Below are 7,222 nucleotides of genomic sequence, written 5' to 3'. Positions count from 1 at the left end.
AACTCAGGAGTTAAAAGACCCATGTCATGGTGAATTTCTGACCTCTGCATATGGGTGTACTGAAACAGACCACTTTCTACTTTTTAATATGTATTTATATCAGGCTCCATGATATCCAGAACGTATGACCTGTGACGATGCATTCTACTTCAAATTGATCACACACAAAATATAGCTTCGGATATTATGGTTGAAGCAGGTAAAAATGACAATAATGTTTCCTACATTGAATGATTTGGAAGAGGTAGGGCAGAATTAAAAGTCTTCCAGGTTTGGGAAATTAAATGAAATAGTACTGCTATATGTACATGGAAGACTGCTTCCGCTGAAATGATTCAGGACACTTCATGGCAATTAAGGCATATAAAATAGTTTAGTGAAGGAAGAGAGCAGTGTGAGCTAATGTTTCGGAGCATAAAATATGGAATCAAATACTAGTGTCTCCTAAATTTACTAGATTTATAATATTTTTGAAATGGAAATAGAACAGGAAAAAAGGGTAAAGCAGACACTGTCAAAGTTCATCCCAGACCCGCTCAGGTTCTAATTCTGTGTGCTCACAGCCATCACTCCCTTCTCTGGGCTTTGCAGCTAAAGGCCGGCACCTGGACTCTCCTTAACTACTGCTCTTGAGCTACTGGTGCTGCTTGATGAGCCTGGAGTTTACAACCTTCCTCCATCCTAGCCAGTGACCGACTGATACAGGAGCATGAAACCCTAGCTCTTTGTGACTATAATTCTGAAAAACTCTGAGGCATGTTTACACTCCAGAGGTCCCCTGTGGAATCAGGCCAAAGCAGGGACTTTGCCTGTAATCACACCCTTGCTTGGTATCTGGGAACCTAAGATAGAGGTAACAAGAAATAATCATAGAGGTCCCATTCTAGCTTTTAAATAGTCAAACCTGTATAACAGAAAACAGATAATTCATTCATTTATCCCTTTGTTTATGGTTTATCTGTTACATACTATGTGCCAGAGAGTGTGGGGTGTTGGAGGTCTAGGGCTGAGTGAGGCACAGCCCCTGTCCTTAAGGAGCTTAAGTCTAATAGTATGGAGAAACACATAAACAATGCATGTGATGAATACTGTAAGAGAGATCTGAATTCAGCCTAAAAGAGTCAGGGAAGACTGAACAGAGAAGGTGTTATTTCAGTGACCTTAAGGGATAAGCAAAATAAAAGTCACAAAATGAGCAAACACCAGGAATAAAGAGTAACATTTAAGTAGGCCAATTTTCTTCTACCTAGAAGGAAATAGCATTGGTCCTGGTAGTAGAAATCAAAAGTGTTTAAAAATCATAGAATCAGTTTTTGAAGGGGGCTCTAGAGATAACCTTGAATAATCTCTTTATTTTAGACAGAGGAAATTGAGTCTCACTCAGTGGAATAACATAGTTATTTAAGCTCACAAAGCTGGGAAGTGGTAGGAGTTCTCTTCTCGCATGACTCAGCCATATTGCCTGTCAGCCTTTTCTTTAAAAAGATAAATTGAGGACATAATAGAGATATCTGATATAATATCTGATTTGAATCCTGGCCTATCACTGTGTGGCCTTGAGGAAATTCCTTACCTTCTCTGAGTCTCAATGTCTTCCTATAAAAAATGAACTTAATAGGACAAACTTCTCTCGAGGATATTGTCGCCTGTGTACCTAGGACATGCAGAGTGCCTAGGACATAGTGTATGTTTGAGAGAAGCATGCTTTGTTTCATTTTGGCTTCTTTAATTCATTTTCATTTCTTTTCTTTCCCCATCAGGAAATGTTATAGTGGTGTAAATGCAGACAAGTATGTTTTTATTTTTGTTTGTGTTTTGTTTTTGTTATACTAGCTATAGAGTTGAAGGGAACCAGAACTTCAAGTAAGATAGCTTGCTTGCTTTTTCTCTTTGTTTCTTTCTTTAAATAAACTGCTGGTGTTTTGGGTTAGGACTAACCCTGTCTCTGACTAAAACTCATGGGTATTCCTGCTAGATCATCTCAGGACCAGTCCAACTTTGCTCAGTGCAAACCAAGTAGGTGAGTCTGCTTCTTCTAACCAGCTACTTGTAGTAATAATGAACATAATATTGAAACATATATTTGACAGTTGAAGAAGTGTTTTACACACATTGCAAAAGAAGATAACCAAATGACAAAGGAATGCATGAAAAGATAAGTGACTTCATTAGACATGATGGTGACGTAACTGTAAACCACAATGCACTGTCATGAGACATTCACCAGAATGTTTGAAATGAAATGCTGGACAATAGAAAATGAGGATGAAGAGTTGGAGCAGCTGCAACCCACATCTGCTCAAGGTGAACATAAAAATCGCTTCAACGACCGCAGGAAACTTTTCAGCAGTGCCTATTCTAAACATATGTCTACCCTATGATGCCGTCAACTCCATTCCTAGGTATATACTCAACAGAAATGCGTACATATGTTTACCAAAAACACGTGTTAGAAAGTTCACAGAACCTTTATTCAAAAAGTTCCAGGGGCCAGCCCAGTGGTGCAGCGGTTAAGTGCACACGTTGCACTTCGGCAGCCGGGGTTAGCCGGTTCGGATCCTGGGTGTGGACACAGCACCACTTGGCAAAAGCCATGCTGTGGTAGGCGTCCCACATATAAAGTTGAGGAAGATGGGCACGGATGTTAGCTCAGGGCCAGTCTTCCTCAGCAAAAAGAGGAGGATTGGCAGCAGTTAGCTCAGGGCTAATCTTCCTAAAAAAAAAAAAAGGTTCCAAACTAGAAACTGTTAAAATGCTCATCAACAGTAGAATGGATGAGTGCATTGTTGTATATTTATACTGTATGCAGCCATACAGTAATGAGAACTAATAATCTATGGCTATTTGCAACAATTTATTTGAATCTCACAAATATAATGTTGAGCAAAAAGTAGGCAGCCATAAAAGAGTCCATTCTGTAAAACTGCATTTAAACAAAGGACAAAACGAGTCTAATCTACACTGTAAAACAGTGGGATAGTAGCTGCCCTTGGTGAGAGTAGTGACTAGAAGGATGCATAAGGGGAATTTTGGGGGTGCTGGTAGTGTTCTGGGTTTTTTTTATTCTGATGTTGATTACTTAGGTGTATTCATACTGTGAAAACTCATTGAACTGTGGGCATATAATGTGTGCACTTTTGTATATATTTCGTATGTCAATAAAATTGTTTTTAAAAAGAAGCTTGTTTTAAAACCAGAAGAAAAAAAGTCTAATTCCTTTATCAATTTACATTATTAAAAATACTCAATAAAAATTAGTAAACTGTTGGCAGATATTTGTGAAAGTCAAATATTTTATCATATTAAAACATGGGGATCTTCCTGTGAAATGGATATGAAAAGGCAGGGTTTGTTTATTTTAAAAGGTGTTTTCAGGAAATAATTGGGATTCTCTTTTTGAAACATAATTAATTTAGTATAATTTAACACAGAAAAGGAACTGGATAATTAAGATAATCATGTCTTTGACTTTTTAGTGTCAATCAAAGCTTTGTTCAATTCTTTTGTGAAATGAGAATAGCTAGCATTTATTCAGTACTTATTATGTGCCAGGCGTCGTTGGGGGCATTTTATGTGTGTTAATTCACTTAATCCTCAAAAGGAATAAGTACTATTGTCATGGCCAATTTACAGATGAGGAAACCAAGGCACAGAGACTATTAATACCTTCCTCAATGTCTTACAGTGGCAAAGTTGGAAATTGTACCTTCTCTTAATCACTATTCTTATCTGCCACTCTAACTTTTGATTATTTTCACTATTTTACATTTAGCTAAAATCATCACTTTTGTATTTAATTTGTATGTTGCCTCTATTGGCTTATCCCTAATATGGCAAGCTGTAAACAAAAGAGTTAGTAGCAGTTCAGCAAAAATTTCTAGTGCACTGTTTTCTCTACCAGAGAATGCTACTCTTGGTTCTGTGCATCCGTCTGCTCTGTTTAACTTTTTTCTAAAGGAGAGCTAAGTGAATTATAATGTTTCTGTTAAATGAAGAGAAAAATGATGAAATTACACCTTTCAGGAAAAAAATAATATTCAACTTTTTGAACACTTCAGAATAATATGATAAAGGGTGTGTTAACATTATGTAAGTACCAGTGTGGCTTTCTGAACTAATTTTTACACTGAAGAAAACAACTCTTTAAGTAAATCATACAGGAGACTAGAGAGATATACAGATGATGTTAATAACTAAATACCCATACCCAATTTGTGTGAGTGCGTGTGCATGTCTGGTGTGTATATGTTTAGCAGATATTAGAAGGATATTATAATATACTAGAATGAGATGATAGTATAACAGGTACTAAGTACTAGAGGGAGGTTATAGCATGGCATAATGTAGGCCAAAACTTAAAAATGGAATATTGAATTTCACTATTGTAAAATATCTCTTGTGACAGAGACGATGCTTTGTGTTCACCAAACTTTATTTCCTTCGTAAGCACTCAGAAATACTGTGTTTCCCAGTCCTTTTGCATCTAGGTGGGGCCACAGTGGACTGTGGACAGATGTGTTGCACACATCTTCCAGACTTGATCCCTAAAGTCTCCAAAGCTCTTCTCCCTTCTCATGTTTGCCGTCTTTGTAGGCCTGGCTTGAAGGAAAGGGCTGCAAGATGGTGGAGTCATGTGAGGGAAGGATCCTAGCTCCCTAGTCTTTCCTAAAGGAGGATCCCAGTCATTGCTAAAAGGAGAGCTGTGCAACCAGAAGTATCAGCCTCAGGCTTTGTGTGAGTAGGAAGCAAACTTTCATTGTACTAAGCCACAGAGATTTCTGCTTCACTTGTTAGCATAACGTAGCTTAGCCTACCCTGATTTATAACCTTTGACCCATGCAAAGGCAAAGAGAATCATTTTTCTTCTTTTTTCTTTTTCTCTTTTTCATTCTTTTTTGTATCTCAGATGTACAAAATTGTATTGATCATGATTCTTGGTTAATAATCATTTTTATTGGTTTATGGGTCTAGGTGCAGCCCAGTTTTATTCATGTACTTATTTAGTTGTTTTTCCTGAGGTTATAAACGCTTGAGAAAGCACCATCCAAAACAAAAACAAGCATCTTGATAATAACCTGTCTCAAACATATGGTATAAGTACCCCTGTCAATCTATCCATCTGCCTCCCCTCACTTAAGAAAACCATCATGACGAATCCCACGTGCATTATTCCTTTGACTTCTTTTTGCCATAGTTTTACTGCATCTAAAGGTATTCCTGAAGAACATAGATTTCAAATTTCAATTGTTTAACTTTAGAAAAGGATATCAGTTCCAGTTCTGGATAAAATACAGTAAGCACATTTTACTCTTTCTCTTCCACTGAATACAACATTAAAACCTAGACAGAATGCATGGAGCAACTATTTGAAAACCCTGAAAAGGAAATAATAGTAGGCAGATCAGGAATGAGCACCAGAATGTGAAGTACTACAGGATTTGTATTGTTTACCATTTTCCCCTTTGATGTCTCCCAACCTGAAGTCAACACAGCTGGAAACATGGAAATGAGCTCAGACAGAGGGAGCTCCAGGAGAAGCCCCATATCTTTGGCTCTGGGACTGGGAAAAGGAACTCCTAATGCTCAGAGGGAGTGCAAAAATCTCCCCCCAACCCTTCTCTCCCTTTCTCCGTTCTCTTGTGCCCCAGTCCCCAGGCGATCCGTGGTAGTGGTGGTAGTGGTGGAGGTGGCAGCTGCAGTTACTGGAACCAGCAAGAATGAAAACTCTGATGGGGGAACCTTCTTCTCTGTTCTGTAGAGCTGTAGTTCCAAGAGGGTAGGACAAACCATTATTGTTTTGTTTTGTTTTCACGCTGTCTTCTTTCCACTTGTGCCAGGACATGACTCTAATGACAAAAGTCCATAATGGAGGATACCAGTGGTGGGTAATTAGAGCCCCAAGTTTCTGGCCAGGCAACCAACAAGGGTAGGGACAGAGATGAGAACAGTACCAGGAAGATTGCAAGAAGCAGGAATTCAGGAAAAAGATCCCACAAATTTGTTTAAGAACTCCAGGGCTCACCCTTGAGTTGCACATAGGAGGACCAGATTCTAACTAATATTTTATTTATCTGTCATTGTATCCCCCATTCCAATCATAATGTATTTTGTTGACTTTCCAATTGTATCTTTGTCTTTTATTAATTTCTGCTATTCTTTTATAATTTAATTTTTCCAGCTTTATTGAGATATAATTGACATATAACATTGTGTACATTCAAGGTGTACCACGTGTTGATTTGATACAGTTATAGATTGCAAAATGATTACCACCATAGCATAAGCTAACACCTCCATCATGTCACATAATTACTATTTCTTTTTTTGTGGTGAGATCTTTTAAGATCTGCTGTCTTAGCAACTTACAGTATTGTTAGCTAAAAGAGCCATGCTATATAGTAGATCCCCAGAACTTGTTAGTCTTCTAACTGGAAGCTTGTACCCTTTGACCAACATCTCCCCGTGTCCCCCACCCCCTAACCTCTGGTAGCCACCGCTCTTCTCTGTTTCTCTGAGTTCAGCCTTTGTAGATTCCACATATAAGTGAGATCATACAGTATTTGTCTTTCTCTGTGTGAGTTATTTCACTTAGCATAATGCCCTCGAGGTTCATCTAAGTTTTCGCAAGCAGGAGGATTTCCTTCTTTTTTAGGCTCAATAATATTCTATTGTAAATATATACCACATTTTCTTTTTCCATTCATCCGTGATGGATGCTTAGGTTGTTTCCATATCTTGGCTATTCTGAATAATGCTGCAGTGAACATGGGGGTGCAGTATCTCTTCAAGATCTTGTTTTCTGCTATCTATTATCTTATTTCTTTGAGTGTATTCTGTCAATCAGATTCGAACATCTTAAGATGGATACATAAGTCATTAATTCTAAGGCTTTTCTCTTTTTTAATATTAGTATTTGAAGCTATAAATCTCCCTCAAAGCTCTTTTACCATATCTCGCAGATTCTGACGCGTAGTGTCATGTCATTCTGGGTTTTTTTTAATTTTCAAATTTCACTGTGAATTTTTTTCTTTAAGAGTTATTTAGTCTTTGTGTGTGTGTGTGTGTTTTAATTTCCCTATGTTCATGGATATTTTTAATTTTTTAAATTACCATCTAATGTAATTGTATTATGGTTAGATATTATGAGGTCTGAAATTTTTTGAGGATTTCATTATTGACTGGTGTATGATCGACTTTTTGTAAATGTTCCACGTGTGCATGA

The sequence above is a fragment of the Equus caballus genome, chromosome X (genome assembly GCF_041296265.1).
Source record: "Equus caballus isolate H_3958 breed thoroughbred chromosome X, TB-T2T, whole genome shotgun sequence".
Lineage (NCBI taxonomy): Eukaryota > Metazoa > Chordata > Mammalia > Perissodactyla > Equidae > Equus > Equus caballus.
This window is presented reverse-complemented; position numbering follows the sequence as displayed.